Source organism: Anomaloglossus baeobatrachus, chromosome 9, assembly GCF_048569485.1.
Source record: "Anomaloglossus baeobatrachus isolate aAnoBae1 chromosome 9, aAnoBae1.hap1, whole genome shotgun sequence".
Classification (NCBI taxonomy): Eukaryota; Metazoa; Chordata; class Amphibia; order Anura; family Aromobatidae; genus Anomaloglossus; species Anomaloglossus baeobatrachus.
Window position 1 is genome coordinate 95,718,109 of NC_134361.1, and position 18,354 is coordinate 95,736,462.

Consider the following 18,354-nt stretch of genomic DNA (forward strand, 5'->3'; position numbering starts at 1 on the left):
ACTGAACAAAGGGATGTCTTTCTTTGCATCCTTTGGACCATCGTTCGACCATCACCCAAAGTCATAAATACCTAAAATTTCAGGCTGATCAGATAATCGTCATGACGATCTGCGGCTGATGGCAAAGAGGGGGGTGAGGACCCTTCGAGAGTTTGACATGACACCTCCCCCTTTTTGAGGTAGCATGGGAGATTGATTTGCCGATTGTCTCCTAAGCCTACCTCGCTGGCATGCCCCTGCCGGGACAGACCGTCGGCGTTGCCATGCTCAACACCCTTCTTGTGTTGAATGGTAAAATCATACTGCTGTAGTGCCAAGCTCCACTGCAGTAGCTTACCATTGTCGCCGGCAACCCGGTGTAGCCAGCTGAGAGGGTTGTAGTCTGTTACTATGGTGAAATTGCATCCGTATAGGTAGGGCTGCAGTTTCTGCAGGGCCCACACTATAGTGAAGCACTCCTTCTCCTCAGTGGCGTAGGCAATTTCCTGGGATAAGAGCTTGCGGCTGAGAAACACCACCGGATGTTCTTCTCCCTCCCCATTTACCTGGCTGAGTACTGCACCCAGGCCAAATGCACTGGCATCTGTCTGAACTATGAACCGTCGGGTGAAGTCTGGGGCTTGTAGGATTGGGGAACTTGCGAGGGCAGCTTTCAGTGCTCTGAAGGACCGTTCACAGTCATCTGTCAGGTGACTACTTGCAATAGCTTCTTTTTGGTGAGGTCCGTCAACGGCTTAGCAAGAGCACTATAGTTAGGAACAAACTTCCTATAGTACCCTGCCGTACCCAAGAAGGACATCACCTGTTTCTTTGACTTGGGGGTAGGCCAGGAGGTGATGGCGTCAACCTTCCCTGGCTCTGGTTTCAGGGTCCCGCCACCCACTCGGTGTACGAGGTACTGTACCTCTGTCATGCCGATCTGACACTTCCCTGGCTTTATAGTCAGACCAGCGCTTTGGATCTGCCTGAGCACCTGCTCCAGGTGCCCCAGGTGTTCCTCCCAAGTGGGACTAAAGATGGCAATGTCATCCAGGTAAGCAACTGCAAACCCTCCTAGTCCCTCAAGCAGCTGGTCGACCAATCGCTGAAAAGTGTCAGGAGCATTTCTCATGCCAAAGGGCATGACGAGGGATTCATATAGCCCGAATGGGGTGATGAAGGCGGACCTTTCTTGTGCTTCCTTGGACATAGGAATCTGCCAGTACCCTCGACTCAGGTCCATGATTGTCAGGTACCGGGCCCCGGCTAAGCAATCCAGTAGCTCATCGATGTGTGGCATTGCGTACGCATTGGGTGCTGTGATTGCATTTAGCCTCCTGTAGTCCACACAAAACCGGGTTGTCCGATCCTTTTTTGGAACCAAAACTACATGCGAGGCCCATGCACTTTTGGACCTCTGGATCACCCCCAGGACTAGCATTTCATCGATCTCCCTTTTTATGTCCTTTTGTACCTCTAGGGAGACACAGTATGGGTTTGACGGACAGGGGAATGAATCCATTTGTCCACCTGGTGGGTGGCTAGGAAGGTCTTTCCTGGGACATTCGTGAAGGTCATCAGGTAGGGCCGGAATATCTCCCGCAGCTGGGACCTTTGGTCCATGGATAGCTGTGGGTTGAATGCCGCCTCCTCGATAGACTCTCCATCCCGGGCCAAGGCGAGCAAGTCCACCAAGAATTCGCTTTCGCCTTCCTCGGGAAGGCTACACACAGGAAGGGCGAAGGCTTCCCTGTCATGATGAGCTTTCATCATGTTGACATGGAAGACCTTTTGCCTCTTCCTGGCATAGTCGATGGTAACCACGTAGTTTTCATCATTGAGGCACTGATGCACAAGGTATGGACCCTCCCAGGCCGCCTGAAGCTTGTTCTGGGTCATTGGGACTAGGACCCACACCTTCTGACCCACTTCATACACCCGCTCTCGAGCGTGTTGGTCGTACCACAGCTCCAGGCTGGCCTGGGCTTGCACCATATTCTCGTGCACCAACCGTGTCATTGACTGCATTTTGTCACTGAGCCGAATGACATACTCCACAACGGACACTTCTAGGGGAGTTCAGTTCCTCTTCCCAGGATTCCCTTACCAGACCAAAAGGCTCCCGGACTCGTCTGCCATACAGGAGCTCGAAGGGGGAAAACCCCATTGAGGCTTGTGGTACTTCCCTGTAAGCAAACAACAGGTTTGAGAGATACCTCTCCCAGTTGCGTCCATGTGACTCAACCAGCATCTTACGCATCTGCTTAAGGGTACCATTAAATTGCTCACACAAATCATTGGTCTGTTGGTGATAGGCGCTTGATACCAGATGCTGCACCTGCATTTTCTTACAGAGAGCCTCCATTACACGAGACATGAACTGAGTCCCCTGGTCGGTAAGCATCTCCCTGGGAAATCCTACTCGGGAGAATATGGCTAGGAAGGCATCTGCCACCTTATCAGCCCTAACTGAGGACAGAGCCACTGCCTCCGGATACCGGGTAGCCTAGTCTACCACAGTAAGCATGAAACATTTTCCAGAGCTGCTGGAGATGGCCAGAGGCCCGACGATGTCCACAGCATCCCTCTGGAAAGGCTCCTCTATCACCGGCAAAGAGATCAGGGGAGCTTTGGGAGCAGGCCTTGACTTTCCCACTCTTTGACATGTGATACAGGAGTGGCAGTAATTGGCAACATCTGTCCCCATTTTGGGCCAATAGAAGTGGTGAGACAGCCGGGCCTTGGTTTTGCTGACCCCCAAGTGTCCGGCGAGGGGGATCTCATGGGCAATCCGCAGCAACTGACTCCTAAAGCGGTGTTGCACCACCAGCTGTCTTTCCTTCAGCAACTCCTGTTGGGGGTTACAGGGAACCGTCTCCCAGTACAACCTCCCCTGGTCCCAGAATACCCTCTCCTTATCGGTCTCGGAGGTGGGCTTCTCTGCGAGGTCCCTTAACGTCTCAAGGCTGGCATCAGTTCATAGAGCCACCTGGAACTCTTGGCTAGAGGCAGCCAAAAGTGATTTTAAGGTTCCAACCTCACCGGGACCCTCTGGGACCTGCTCTGGGTCCGTAACCAGTTCCGTTATCCCTCTGAATGAAGAGGTGTCAGAAGGCAAGATTTCATTTGCGTTCTGGGCACTCTGACTGCGAGTGACAGCACCGATGAAGGCTGTCTCCCAGGGGGATAACAACTCTTCCCCATCAGCCTGACCGGCTCTGGGTACTACTGGCTCCTCATCCCATAGTACCTTAGGAGCAGTGCCAATCCTGGGGCAGCTACCACCGGCTGTGTCACTGTCCTCTGTGACACTGGTCAGCTACATTTGACCACTTTCCTCGGGGTTCTCATGTCTGCCTCCATCTCTGTCAGCACAGACACTTACTACCTTGGAGTCGTCCTCAGCCACGTCACCCTGCAGCGTGGCATGGCTGAGTTCCCCTGTACAAACCTCCACTTTATTACCATGCACAACATTTGTAATCACGTTCTGGATATCCGCATTCGGGTCACATGACTTAACAGCGTTTGCATCAGATGACTTATCAACAACATTTGCATCACATAACTTATTGGATTGGAGGTGATCATCAGGGAGAAATTGTGCAACCAATCGTCCCAGATCAGTCCCCAATAAAACATTGGTTGGTAGATGTTCGGATACCCCCACTTCCCTCCACCCTCTCCCAGCACCCTAGTCGAGGGAAACCCGGGCCATTGGGAAAGATTGGCGAACACCCCCAAGCCCAGTGACAGTCAGGAATTTTCCCGGGATAAAGTTTCCAGGAGGCATCAGTTCGGGGCGGATCAGTGTTCAGTCGGCTCCAGTGTCCTTGAGCCCCACAGTGGGGGTTCCGCCCACGGTGACGAAGTGTAGGTTTTCGCAGGTCTACTACCCGCCTCCCCCACCAAAAAGACAGCTGCACTAGGCTCTTGGGCCTTGGATGTGGGGTTTCTCTTCTGCCTCTCTGGGCAAGTGGAGCTGAGGTGTCCAGGCTGGTTGCATGAAAAACACCTGCGAGTTTCAGAGGTGGGCCGGGCACTGGTGGATGACACAGGACCTACGGGAGGTCGGCTGGTAGGGGCAGGGGCGGTCATAGTTGTCATCTTACCAAGTCTCCAGCTGGCAGTGGACGGCTTCCGCACCCCCGATGCACGGTTGGCCTCATAGGTGTCGGCAATCTGGGCTGTTTTTGAGGCCTCCTTGGGCTCTCTGTCCATAACAAACTGTCGAACCTCCACAGGACAAAGATGTAAGAGTTGGTCCTTCACAATTAGGTCCCTTAGCTCCCAAAAGGTTCTAACAGACAGTCCTTGGATCCACTGGTCAAAGGTGGTTTGGAGCCCACCCACTAAATCACTGTAGCTGTCATGAGGTCCGCGCTGGAGGGTCCGGAATTTTTTTCCGTACACCTCTGGAGTCAGCTGATACTTCCGTATTAGGGCCTGTTTTATGGCCTCATAGTCTCCACGCTGCTCTTGAGGGAGACTGGAAAACGCGTTCAGGGCCTTGCCTCGCAGCCCTGGGGTTAAGTATCGTGCCCATTGTGCTGGGGGCAACTGGTACTGCAAGCAAGTCTTTTCAAATCCCCTCAGAAAGTTGTCCAAATCCCCATCCTTTTCCCTCACAGGAAAGTGCTCCGGTCAGGGCTTAAAGCTGCTGGCATTATTGGACTCACCGTTCAGTGAGGAAGATGTCTTCTGCCGGGCTTGGAGGACCTTCAATTCACAGTCTCTCTGGGCTTGACGCTCGGCAGTCTCGACCTCTCGATATTGCTGAATGAGGTTCAGACGTCCCTCTCGGTCCTCTGCAGCGAGTTGCTGTAGGGCCATCTGCAGGTAGGAGTCCATGTTGCCCCGGTCACTGCTCTGGCTTGCAGTTGATGGTGGGGATTTTGCAGCAGCACCATGCTGGGCTTGGCTTGCCTCCTCTTCTTCAGCACTGAGGGAACGGACGTGCTCTGCGTCCCATTATAAAAGTTCTTTAATGAGGTCCTGCCTCTTTTTGCCATGGGCATCAATCAACTTGGATCTGCAGAGTCCAGCAAGAACCTCCTTCTTCTGCTGATTGTACCAGGCTTCTGGCACTGCATCCATCATTGCCAAATAAAAGATAGGATAGAAAAACAAGAGAGAAGGGAGGGGGTAACTGCTACAAGTACAGTATTGTTCCAGGTATATTTAAACACTGAGTTCGATCCACAAAACTTTTGCAAGTTTTTAGTGAAAGGGATGATTTCTCAAACCAGATCACTAATGCTCTATATCCCACCGCTTGCCACCAATTTGTCATGAATAGCCGAGGGAGTCACTCAGATATCCCGCAGCTGTTCGCTGGTTTGTCACAAACAAGACTACTCTCTAGCGCCCCTCTTGTCGACAGGCCACTTTTGGTACTGCAGGACAACGAACAGAATGAGGCTGCTGAGCTAATAATGCCAAATATTGGAGGTCTCACAGCAAGGGTAAATGTATATATCACCGATTCCCACTAATGGAATATATATATATCTCGGTACCCTTAATGATAGCACTCCAATAATTCTATGCAATAATAATTACACTGCCACCACCGGATGTTTCACAGGCAGTCCGGGTACCTGTTACAGATAGCATAAGGCCCTTCGGGTTTTTGGATTTGTATATAAAGCATGAGGAAAGAAACTATTAAATTTTATATATTTAATCCGAAAATAGGCAGTGTTTGAAAAATATGCAAGAATTTACAAAAGGGAACAATACAATTACAGTATAGACAGTTACATAAAAATAAAAGGTATAAACATGAAACTTACTAAACTCATGCCATAGATGTGACGTCTGAATTTAGGGAGGGAGGGGCTCCAAGAGAAGAAAAGAAGATGGTAGAATCGGCCAGCATCATCCCTTATGATGCCCTCCAGTACTGACTAACCCCATCTAGGAGCTTGTCGCCTTTATGCCCTTAGGTAATCCCCCTCTCTGTGACCTCATTTTACAGTCTCTTGTGGGCTGTGCCGAGATTATCACAAAGTTCCCTAATTCTAGTTTATCACATATCTTTGCCCCTGGGCCACACAGGTGAAAGATATTAGCGTCATATTTTATATCTCGTTTTTACATTTACATAGATACCAAACACCACGCATCTAGCGTATCTCATTTGTTGCAATACCAGCGATCTCCCAGTGAAATTAAACGGTGTGCTGGGTTCAGCGCGCTACAGGGATTCTTGAAATATGCTTTTAATTTTTCTAGCATTCATGTAGTGCTTAAAAACTGTTTTGGAAGTTTTCCCTCCAACAGAACAAAGGGATGTCTCTCTTTGCCTCCTTTGGTTGCAGTTCGACCATCACCCAAAGTCATAAATACCTAAACTTTCAGGCTGATCAGATAATCGTCATGATGATCTGTGGCTGATGGCAAAGAGGGGGCTGAGGACCCTTCGAGAGTTTTACATGACACTATCAGACATCCAGCTTTCTTATTTCTTTGTATATACAGTAGTGTGTACAAAATGCTCACAAATACAGTATATACAAATCTAGTTTATATGTCTGCATTTGTGGGAATGTGTACATGTGTGGCATTTTTAAACTTCAGATATTATAAAAGCAGAATTAATACTAAAAGGGCCAAAAAAAACCCTCTTAAAAATACCAAAACTCGTGTACCATTAAAAAAAAACTACCATTTTTAGATGCAACATGAATAAATCTATAATGTTATTTATAGCACAAGTATAATGTACAGCAAAAAAAAAAAAAAAAATGGATAGGGCTATACACGAAGATACTATATATTAGGCTATATACCAGGATGAGGGACAAAGATACAAGCATGAGATGGGAAAGCTGGGTGCTTAGGGAAATTGGCTCTTTCCTTCAGCACCCAGCTTTCCCATGCTCTGATATCCCTCAGAATCCAGATTTCATATATTCTGATATCCATCTTGTCCTCAGTGCCCAGCTGATGCTGAGGCTCGGTCACCCACCCATGCTCTGCTATACATCTTTCTCTTAGCACTCAACTTTCCCATGTTTTGCTATACATCTTTTCCTTACCACCCAGCTTTCCCATGCTCTGATATCAAGGGCAAGCTGGGTGCTGAGGGAAAATAGCAGAGCATTGGAAACATGGGTGCTGAAGACAAGATGGATATCAGAACATGGTAAGCTGGGTACTGAGGGAAAAAGGGATATTGGAGCATGGGAAAGCTGGGTGCTTAGGGAAAGAACCAAGTGTCAGCGTAATCATCCTGTACACTGAAGGGGGCCCCAGTCCTAATTTTGCACCAGGGCCCATCGAACTCTAGTTACGCCACTGGTCCGATCATTAACTTCCGGCGGTATTCACTGCACTGCTCATCACTCGGCAGTCTTCGGCTTTTTTCATCCTTGTTCACCAGCCATGTTCACGAGCCATGGACTCGATTGAACTTTAACTGTCACTGTCAGTATCAGCCTGCTTCTCGCTCTGTAGAAATGCTTGTCTGTACAGAGCGATGAAGCAGAGGTGACATTGCTCTCCCTGATGACAGTGGCACGCTGGGTAATAAAGGGGTTAATACCAGGTTTGTATTCTCAGCTGGTACTAAGCCTGAAATTCATGGTGTTATGCCAAATTAAACATGACCACCATGAATTTCTAGTAAACAGTAAAAACAAAAACACAACACATAGAAAACTATTTTTTATTAGAAATAAAACAAAAAAAACATTTAGAGACTATATCTTTGTTATGAAAAAAAATTATTGGTCAGACATAGTAAACAGGGAGGGCAATGTCAGCTCTGCTTTATTGCTTTGTACAGACAAGCATCTTTACAGAGCAAGAAGCAGGCTGACAGTGACAGTCAAAGTTCAATTGAGTCCATGCCTAAGCCATAGACTCGGGTGAACCCTGATGTCACCGTGAACATGTCCAAAAAAGACAAAGACTGCCGAGTGCCAAGCAGAATAGTGAATACCGCCAGAAGTTAATGATTGGTCGGGAGACAGCAGCTAAGCGGGTCTGCAGGACGTATCGCGGGACCGGTAAGTATAATGACAATGTTTATTATTAACTATATTCTGTATTTTACACTACCCCCAGCCCTATCCCATAACTGTAAAGTCCAAGCTCGGGGTCCGGATGCGAGTTTGCGTTATCTTCGGCCCTGAACTCGAACCTTACAAAAAGTTTGGGCGAGGCTACTGATCCCGAAAATCGGGGGGGGGGGTTCGCCCATCACTAGTCGGGTGTCATACCATACATCATTCATGTGACTGCTGAAACTTATAACTGTCCATCAGAGACATGTGCTGTATATACTTATATCATCCCTAAATATAGTGATTGGCTGCAGCGACCTCGTGAACTATGTACAATGTATACATTGTACATGATATCATTATTACAGAACCAGCAAGAACTACTGGAGATATAACACTGGAGAGGTCGGGGGATCTTATATGTATGTTATGGTTAGTTTCTTAGGTCACTTTGCTTTGCGAAGATGTAATCTGAAACTGTCATCTGATTCATGCTGCATAAACCATGGACAGGATGAATCAGATTTTCACTTCACGATTGCAGCCAAGTGTAATTTATTCTTAAATGCATCTGCATTTCAGAGAAGATATACATTAAAGATTTGATAGCCTGAAAGAAGAAAGATGGGGCACTTACTAATGTTATAAAACTTCTTGTTTTATTGATGGTTCATAAAAACATGTGGGCAGAGGGCAGGTGTAGAGAATGATGCAGGAGATGCCTGGATGATGGACGGTTCGTGCTTCCCAGTACTTCTACAGGTCCTATGAAGTATTAATAAAGCAAGAAGTTTTATACCGTAGGTAAGTGCCCCCTCTTTCCTATTTTCAGATTATTTGTATGTACTGCTTGGCACTAAGGCTTAGCACGACCATAGATAGAAGTGGAAACAGTTAAAACTTCCCAACACCACGGACCTGCAGAGGATTGTTATCCAGTAGTTCTGCTTCTTTTTAGTGGAATTCCTTAAAAGATTTGACAAGGGACCATAGTCAGAGACCAAACTAGTCCAGCTCTACCCCCACCCGATTCTTCAGCAGTCCACCTACAGCCCAGCGCTGCTGAAGATTATTTACATTGTGTTCATAGGGAGAGACCTATCAATCATCTGCTGCAGTGCTGGTATGGATGGCCTGGAGCGGAGCTGGACTAGTCTAGTCCAGATGTTTAAAGTTTATTTTCTTTGAAACACTTTAACATTCTCCAGGTAATAACTATAGATGAGACTAGTACGACTCCACTCATGGTTGGCTCTTCCCACTGCAGCTTGATAGGTGTCTCTCTGTGTACATGTTAGGGAGAGACCTTACAATCATCTGAAGCAGTTCTGCGAGGAGCAAGGTATGGATGGTGTAAGACTAGTCTCACCTACAGTTATTACATGGAGAATGCTCCAGTGTTTCAAAGAAAATATACTTTAAACATCTGGAATAGACTAGTTAAGCTCCGCTTAAGGCCGCCCATACCAGCACTGCAGCAGATGATTGATAGGTCTCTTCCTATGTACATGTGTTAATCAATGGAAGCAGTGGTGGGTAAAGCCTGGTGAGGGGGCCGATCAGCACCGGATTAGTCATATCTGTGGCTATGGTTTCCATGAAATAAACCTAGCTGCATTCATGCTGCCAAGATCTGCTTCATGCTCTTCATGGTTTGGGAAGCATGAATCAAATGACAGATTCACTTTAAGGTCTTTAACTGTTTCCTTGAAGAAAAAATATTTTCAGAAACTATTTTAGAATGAATGCTCAATTGAAATCCATATATTTAATACCATATTCTATATTGGGAACACTGGTGGTATGTCAAAGTAAGATGCTCCTAGTGACAGGGTTCTTAAAGGGTTATTCCCATCCCCAAGATCCTTTCATGTGGTGTGCTGCTCTACAGTCCCTGACACAAGGTCTGTCGCTTATCCATGTTATGTAAATAAAAGCTTATAACCTGACTTTAAATTCATCCATTGGTTTCATAAATTACTCTTTTGAAAGCTGAAACCCTCCCAAATTTGGTTTAGGTTATAAAAATAAAGTTGCTGCAAAGCTGAAATATTGATCATTTAATGAACACAGAAAGGTCAGATTTTTGCAAGACAAACGTTTTGTAACCCACAGAAAGTAATGTGAAATTCAAACAAATAATTAACTTCTAATACAAAGATATGTTGCATAACATTGGTGAATGAAGTTGTGGTGCTATTAGAGCCATATTTAATATTTTGTGTGACTTCCATGAGCTTGAAGGACTGCATTCATGCAGTTCAACAATGATTCATACAATTTATTGATGAAGTCATCAGGAATAGCAAAGAATGCAGTCTTAAGCCAGCTTTACACGTTGCAATTTCGCATACGATATCGTATGCGATTTGCAACGCCCCCATCGTATGTGTGGCACGTTCAATTTGTTGAACATGTCGCACAAACGATTAACCCCCGTCACATTTACTTACCCGTCCATACGACCTCGATGTGGGCGGCGAACGTCCACTTCCTGGAGTGGGAGGGTCGTTCGGTGTCACATCGACGTCACGCGGCAGCCGGCCAATAGAAGCGGAGGGGCGGAGATGAGCGGGAAGTACTCATCCCGCCCACCTCTTTCCTTCCGCATAGCCGGCTGGAGCCGAGGGACACAGGTAAGATCTGTTCAATGTTCCTGGGGTGTCATACACAGCGATGTGTGCTGCCTCGGGAACATTGAACAACCTCACGTTCAATTCATGAGGAATGGACGACGTGTATGCGATGAACGGATTTTCGTTCAATCGCAATCGCACGTACCTGTTACACACTGCAATGTACCTTTCGATGCCGGATGTGCGTCACTTACGACGTGACCCCGCCGACACATTGTAAGATACATTGCAGCATGTAAAGCTGGCTTTACATGCCTCCCAGAGTTCATCTAGATTCTTTGGTTTTGTCTTCCAAGCTTCCTCTTTCATCCTACCCCAAACATGCTCAATGATGTTCATGTCTGGTGACTGGGCTGGCCAGTCCTTGACCACCTTGATCTTCGTTGCTAGGAGAAACTTTGTTGTAGAGATGGATGGATGAGATGGAGCACCATCCTGCTGCAGAATTTGACCTCTTTTATGATTGGGAATGTAAAAGGTAGCTAATACTTCTTGATATTTTAGGGTATTGATATTGCCTTCCACCTTGCAAATGTTTTCCACACCCCCATACTGAACGTAACCCCAGACCATGATCCTTCCACCACCAAACGTAACTGTTTTCTGGATCCATATGGGCTCCAGTAGGTCTCCTGAAGTATTTGCAGCACCTGTGGTGTAATTCAACTGAAGATTCATCAGAGAAATCCATCTTCTGCCATTTTTCCAGCATCCAACTTTTTAGCACTCTGTGGTACTTGGCAAATTCCACACTTTTTTTAATTGCCTTTTGTTTAGTGCTGGCTTTTGGGCACTGATTCAACCATGGAGACCATTTTGAGACAGAATCCTACAAACTGTTCTAGTTGACACAGGGACTTGAGATGACCAGGCCTTTTTGAAGCTCTGCTGCAGTGGAAGAGGGGCTGGCTTTGGATTTTCTAACCAACAAACGATCCTCCTGAGCAGTTGTTTTGCAGGGTCTGCCAGACATGGGCTTGTCAAAAACATCTCCAGGCTCTTTAAATCTTTTTCTAATTCTTTGTACTTGACGCTGAGACACATTAAAGGTGCCAGCCACCTCTGCAGTGGATCTGGTCTTCAGCCTCTTGATAATCAAGGCTTTGGTCACACGGTGCATTTTTGGCATGTTGTCAGAGGTCAAGTTGAAGTTCTGTGTTCATTAAATGATCAATATTTCAGCTTTGCAGCAACTTTATTTTCATAACCTAAACCAAATTTGGGAGGGTTTCAGCTTTCAAAAGAGTAATTTATAAAACCAATGGATGAATTTAAAGTCAGGTTATAAGATTTTATTTACATAACATGTAAAAGCGACAGAACGTCTGTCAGGGACTGTAATAACACACCAGCTGTCATGGCGACTGGCCACTGCAGAGTCTGACATGCCACCTGGTGGTTCTGTGTTGTTTAGTCAGAGCCGTGCATCGACCAGTTTTGTGCTCTCTTGTGATTACTTGGTCTGGCAGGAGTTACTTCCTGCTAGGCTGTGAGTTGCTGCTGGAGGCCACAGGTCACTGAAGTCCTATAACAGCCGCCTCCGCCCTTTAGAAGATTGTGGATCCTGCTCTTCCATGCAAAATATAGCAAAAGTGATATCCGTCTTGGTGCATGGTGATTCAGCTGCTGGAACACTGTTGTATGCTATTGTGGTGTGTTGTGGAGATACCCTTGTCGTTGTGTATTTCATTCCTTTTTTTTATTTCCCCCCTGTGCATACATTGTCTTTAACTCCCTCTGTGACTGCTGTGAGGTAGAGTTCCCCCCTGTCTGTCTATTTGTGTCCTGCCCACCTCCCAGGGTGGGGTGAGACGTTATAACATCAGGGTTCCTCAGGAGTTAGGGTTATGCTGGGGGTCCAGACCTTGCCACCATCAGGCGTATCTCTGGGATGAGGGATAGCTAGGGGCTCCCCTAGGCTGAGGGTCAGTTTAGGAGTCCCATCTCCCAGTCGCTTCATTACAGTCATGACAGATCCTATTCCAATATGTAGTAGGTTTAATAATAATAATATTAGCAAATACCTCCAATTAGAAATGTAGTATAGTTCTCCTGATAAAGCCATGTCATTTTTCCTATGTGTAGGGCATTACAGCTTGGCTATCCATGGTTACAACCACCCATGTAGTGACAGTTAGTTGCTCGTGATCATAACCAAGGATACCTACCTGCAATGCCCTGCACATGAGGTCAGAGACATGGCTATACTACATTTGTAATTGGAGATATTTGCAAATATTATTATTATTATTATTATTATTATTACTGCACCTACTATATATTGAGATAGGATCCTGGTGATGGGAATAGCCCTTTAAGTCTTCAGCTTATAGGACAAAGAGTAAATTACACAAATGTGCAAGATATGGCTCCTAACACTTGCAACCCTACTCTCCTAAACCTAATTTTCTGATTGGGAAGGCATTTTTAGGCTTCTTTCAGAAGTTTTATTGTGGTAAGTAAATATCACAATTTTTAACATTTTGTAATAATAGTTACATTATTTGTGAAGTTTATTGTACACTATAAAGGGAACATGAATAGATAGCTCTGAACGGGACCTCACCCTATACAATTGAAGCTCAGAAATGGCTATCAATCTGATTGTGTATTGATGAGAGCACTACGACCTTATAATACTGGCGGCATCCATGGTGCCTCTTCTGATTAGTAGGCTAACAATGACAATGCTTTGTTCTTTGGCTCACATATGGTGTCAAGGGGGCCTACTAATCACTAGAGGCACTAGGGGAAGCCATTGGTTAGTAGGAGCTTTGTAGTACTCCAGTCTAGTGGCCATGGACTACTGCTGCCATTAGACAAAGGACCTGCAAATCTTTTTAATCAACTCTAATATAACCCTATTATTAACTAAGCTTTGTGCAGTAAAACATCGAGAGACTCATATGTTGTGGCTGTAATATGGTTGAGTGTATACACATGACTATGCCAAGCAAAACCACTTTTAGTCTGTATTTGACTATTTTAGCAGTCTACTAAATAGAAGTAGTTCTTGTCTAGGATGATTAAATTCCTTATTTTTGTATTTAAAAGCTAATTGACATTAAAATATTTGTTTTGCACGAAAAAGGTAAACCTGAATATAAACCTTATTATTTTATGTTTTCAATGCACAGAAAAGCAGATGACCATGGGTAATGAATCATCCTTCTAGGAGGAACAAGGGACATTTAGAAAGACCCATGGGATGCACCTTGGAGATCTTACAGTGTAACATGTTTATTAGTAGAATAACAAATGGTACTGAATCAGAAGGTTGCAAGTGCAGATGACACTAAGGGGCACTTTGCACACTACGACATCGCAGCTGCGATGTCGGTGGGGTCAAATCGAAAGTGACGCACATCCGGTGTCACAGTCGATATCGTAGTGTGTAAATCCTTTTTGATACGATTAACGAGCGCAAAAGCGTCGTTATTGTATCATCGGTGTAGGGTCCGGCATTTCCATGAATTGGGAAATACCGATGTTACGATGTTGTTCCTCGTTCCTGCGGCAGCACACATCACTGTGTATGAAGCCGCAGGAGCGAGGAACATCTCCTACCTGCGTCCTGCGGCTCATGCCGGCTATGCAGAAGGAAGGAGGTGGGCGGGATGTTTACGTCCCGCTCATCTCCGCCCCTCCGCTTCTATTGGCCGCCTGCTGTGTGACATCGCTATGGCGCCGCACGACCCGCCCCCTTAATAAGGAGGCGGTTCGCCGGCCAGAGTGACATCGCAGGGCAGGTGAGTGCATGTGAAGCTGCCGTAGCGATAATATTCGCTACGGCAGCTATCACCATGATATCGCAGCTGCGACGGGGGCGGGGACTATCGCACACGGCATCGCAGCATCGGCTTGCGATGTCGTAGTGTGCAAAGTGCCCCTAAGATCTATAAAAGGGATTACTTTGGGGGTTGGAGGAGTAAATAAAATGCTGAATGACCTAGGAAACAAAAAAAAAAATACAAGACGTGCGTTACAGCTACAACTTGATACCAATAACCGTAAAAAGATGCAAACAAAGGCAGTCCATAGGTATATATTAATATGAGGGCACCATCCAAAGGGATCTCCTTAAAGGGAACCTGTCAAGTGCAATATGCCCAGATCCACGAGCAGTTCTGGGTGCATATTGCTAATCCCTGCCTAACTGTCCCTGTATTTTGTAGCATACATAAAGAGATCTTTAGAAAAAGTAATTCTAAAGATCTTTTATAATATGCTAATGAGTGCATGGACTAATCCCCTGGAGGTTAGTTCCCCTGGCTAGTCGGTTTCATTAAAAGAAAGAGGATCCAGCACTCGTGTCCAACATATATATAAAACTTAGTTTTTATTCATATTCCATTAAAAATCCAAGATTGAGATTAAGAGCACATAGCTCAAAACGCGTACCATCCTTGTTATCTCATCTTACCTCCCATGGGGATTTTTATACCTTGGATGTGATCTACATAAATTTTTTAATGGAATATGAATAAAAACTAAGTTTTACATATAACTTGGACACGAGTGCTGGATCCTCTTTCTTTTCCTGGAATTCCCTGGCCGGGCCGGCCTTTCCGTGCACCTGTTCCTCATCAGGAGTCTTCATTGATCTGGGTGAGCTGATCTTCCTTTCTCCGCTCGGTTCCATTAGTATGTTTGTACACCCCTGTGGGTGTGCTAACATGCTAATAAATATACAGCGTCACAGGATGATCTCACTCACCTCTCTGCTGCCATCGCGACTGATGGGGAATTTCGGCTCAGTGCACATGACCCCGTAGTTTCTGTCATGCAGATTATAAAGCTGGGTGCACGTGTCCTGGCTTCAAAGTGAAGTAGTGCATATGACCCAAACTCCGGGGTTATGCGCACTGAGACAAAATCCAGAGGCGGATGTAATGGCAGCGGAGAGGTGAGTGAGATCATCCTGTGATGCTGCATATTCCTTATTAGCATGTTAGCACGTCCTTGACGACTGGTAAGGGGAACTAACACCCAGGGGACTAGTCCCCTCGCTCATTAGCATACGGTAAAAGATCTTTAGAAATACTTTTTCTAGAGATCTCTTTATCTATGCTACTAGATACAGGGAGGAATTATAAGCAAACAAATACTGAACGGCCATATAAAGCATTATAAACAGGCTGGTGCCTGATATGGTCACATGACCATCAGCACAGACTCACGGATATATACAAAAACAGGAGAACTAGAGTCTCTACTGCAAATGAATTTATTGTAGACTGCAGACCAGTAGTACACATATAACAAAAACGGACAATACAAAACAGAACCCAGAATAGCAGCATTAGGATAATGTAGTATGAAAGGCCACACATGCCATAAATGTAAACGGTCAAATAACACTGGAATAAATTGCAACTGAATCTATTGAAGTACAATCAATTCCCAATGAGGTAATTGAACAATATAGGGACCAGAGAGAGAAACTGCAAAGTGCAATAAATAATTACAATGTTTAAACAAACAATTCACGAGCAGACTCTATAGGGTGCTTTACAAGCTGCGACATCACTAACTATATATCGTCAGGGTCACGGTGTTTGTGATGCACATCCGGCGCCGTTAGCAACATCGCTGCGTGTGACACCAAGGAGCGACGATCAACGATCGCAAAAACGTCAAATATCGTTGATCGTTGACACGTCGCTCCTTTTCATAATATCATTGGTGGTGCATCCTGCTGGTTGTTCGTCGTTGTTGCAGCATCACACATCGCTATGTGTGACACCGCAGGAACGACAAACATCTCCTTACCTGCGTCCACCGGCAATGAAGGAAGGAGGTGGGCGGGATATTCCGCCCGCTCATCTCCGCCCCTCCGCTTCTATTGGACGGCTGCCGTGTGACGTCGCTGTGACATCGCACGAACCGTCCCCTTAGAAAGGAGGCGGTTCGCCGTCCACAGCTACGTCACAGGGAAGGTAAGTCTGTGTGACGGGTGTAAGCGATGTTGTGTGCCACGGGCAGCGATTTGCCTGTTTTGCACAACTGATGGGGGCGGTTATGCGCGCTAGCAATATCGATAGCGATATTGCAGCATGTAAAGTGCCCTTATCACATGTCCCTACAAGTTAAATCTCCACATGAAACCCATCCCAGATGTCAAAGTAGCAATAAAGTGCCCAGTGCTGCAATATGGTGGCCTGTGCAAAAGGTTCTGTTAATAATAAGAAAGTCTCCCCCATAACTCACCATGGTGGGAACCTGTACTGTATTTTTAACACAATACCCTCCTTTCCAAAAAAAGACCAACCAAGAAAGGTTAGGTACACGGACAAAAATCAACAGCGTAAACAGGCAGCAACATTGGTGTGGTGTGTATGTATGTAAAATTAAACTATTATAACAAGTGTGGAAAAAATCAATAGTTTGTGGCACACACTGTTTGTGAGGCAGATATTCATATGCTTTAATGGATTTTTTTACATCTCTTTTTTTATTTGATTAACTCAATTTCTCCCTTCTCAAAAAAGACTGATTAAAGCTGGGGTCACACTAAACGACAGCGACAACGACGTCGCTGTTACGTCACCATTTTCTGTGACGTAGCAGCGACCTTGTAAGTCGCTGTTATGATCGCTGCTTAGCTGTCAAACACAGCAGCCGAAGCAGCGATCATAACGACACGCGCCGCTGTGCTGCAACATGTGCAGAGAGCAGGGAGCCGCGCACACTGAGTGCTGGCTCCTTGCTCTCCTAGCTACAGTACACATCGGGTTAATTACACGATGTGTACTGCAGCTACATGTGCAGAGAGCAGGAGCCGGCGCTGGCAGCGTGAGAGCGGCGGAGGCTGGTAACGAAGGTAAATATCGGGTAACCACCTTGGTTATCCGATGTTTACCGTGGTTTCAGCTTACCGCAGCTGCCAGACGCCAGCTCCTGCTCCCTGCTCGCTTCATTTCGTCGCTCTCTCGCTGTCACACACAGCGATCTGTGCGTCACAGCGGGAGAGCGACGACCAAAAAATGAAGCTGGACATTCAGCAACGAGCAGCGACCTCACAGCAGGGGCCAGCTCGTTGCTGGATGTCACACACAGCGACAGCGACGGGACGTTGCTGCAACGTCACAGAAAATGGTGACGTAGCAGCGACGTCGTTGTCGTTGTCGCTGTGTGTGACACCACCTTAAGACATTCTAGGCATATGCCTTGGCAGGCCCCAGGACCAGATATTGTACAACTCAAGGAGGGAGACCACCATTTTTTTATTCCCTTTGTGACACCCTGGGCAAGCCAGGGGTCACAGGTCACAACACCACATGCACCCCACATTCCCTGCAGGTACATCCAAGCTAACCCAAAATCCTTGTTGCCTTCCTCCAGGGGCTGATGTCCACACCAGGGGGTGGGCCAGGCGGTTGGCTCCGCCCACCGAGGAGTTCACAGCCCTGGAGGCGGGAGAACCAGGCAGTGAAGCTAGGGAGGTGAAAGTAGAAGGAGGTTAAGTGGTGGAGGAGCTTAGGAGAGAAGCTGAAGTAAAGTGAAAAGAAACAGTTTTGTAAAGCCTGAAGTTGGTCCGGGTGTGTGCCCCGGACAGTGACAGCAAGGTCAGCAGACGGCAGTGATAGTCTGCAGGGGGACTGCTTGGAGGTTGCTGGAAGGACAGCGGACGGGTGGTGACCCTGCGGTACCGGAGCAGTATACGAAGAACAGTCAGCACCAGGGCAGGGGCCTTTCGGATCCCGGCAAGGCTAGGAGTCGCCATA

The 18,354-nt window shown here is 46.4% G+C and overlaps 1 pseudogene; it reads right to left on the reverse strand.

Annotated features, from left to right (window-relative positions):
• The window catches only part of LOC142251831 (uncharacterized), a 60,313-nt pseudogene that overhangs the window by 29,358 nt on the left and 12,601 nt on the right, over positions 1-18,354 (reverse strand).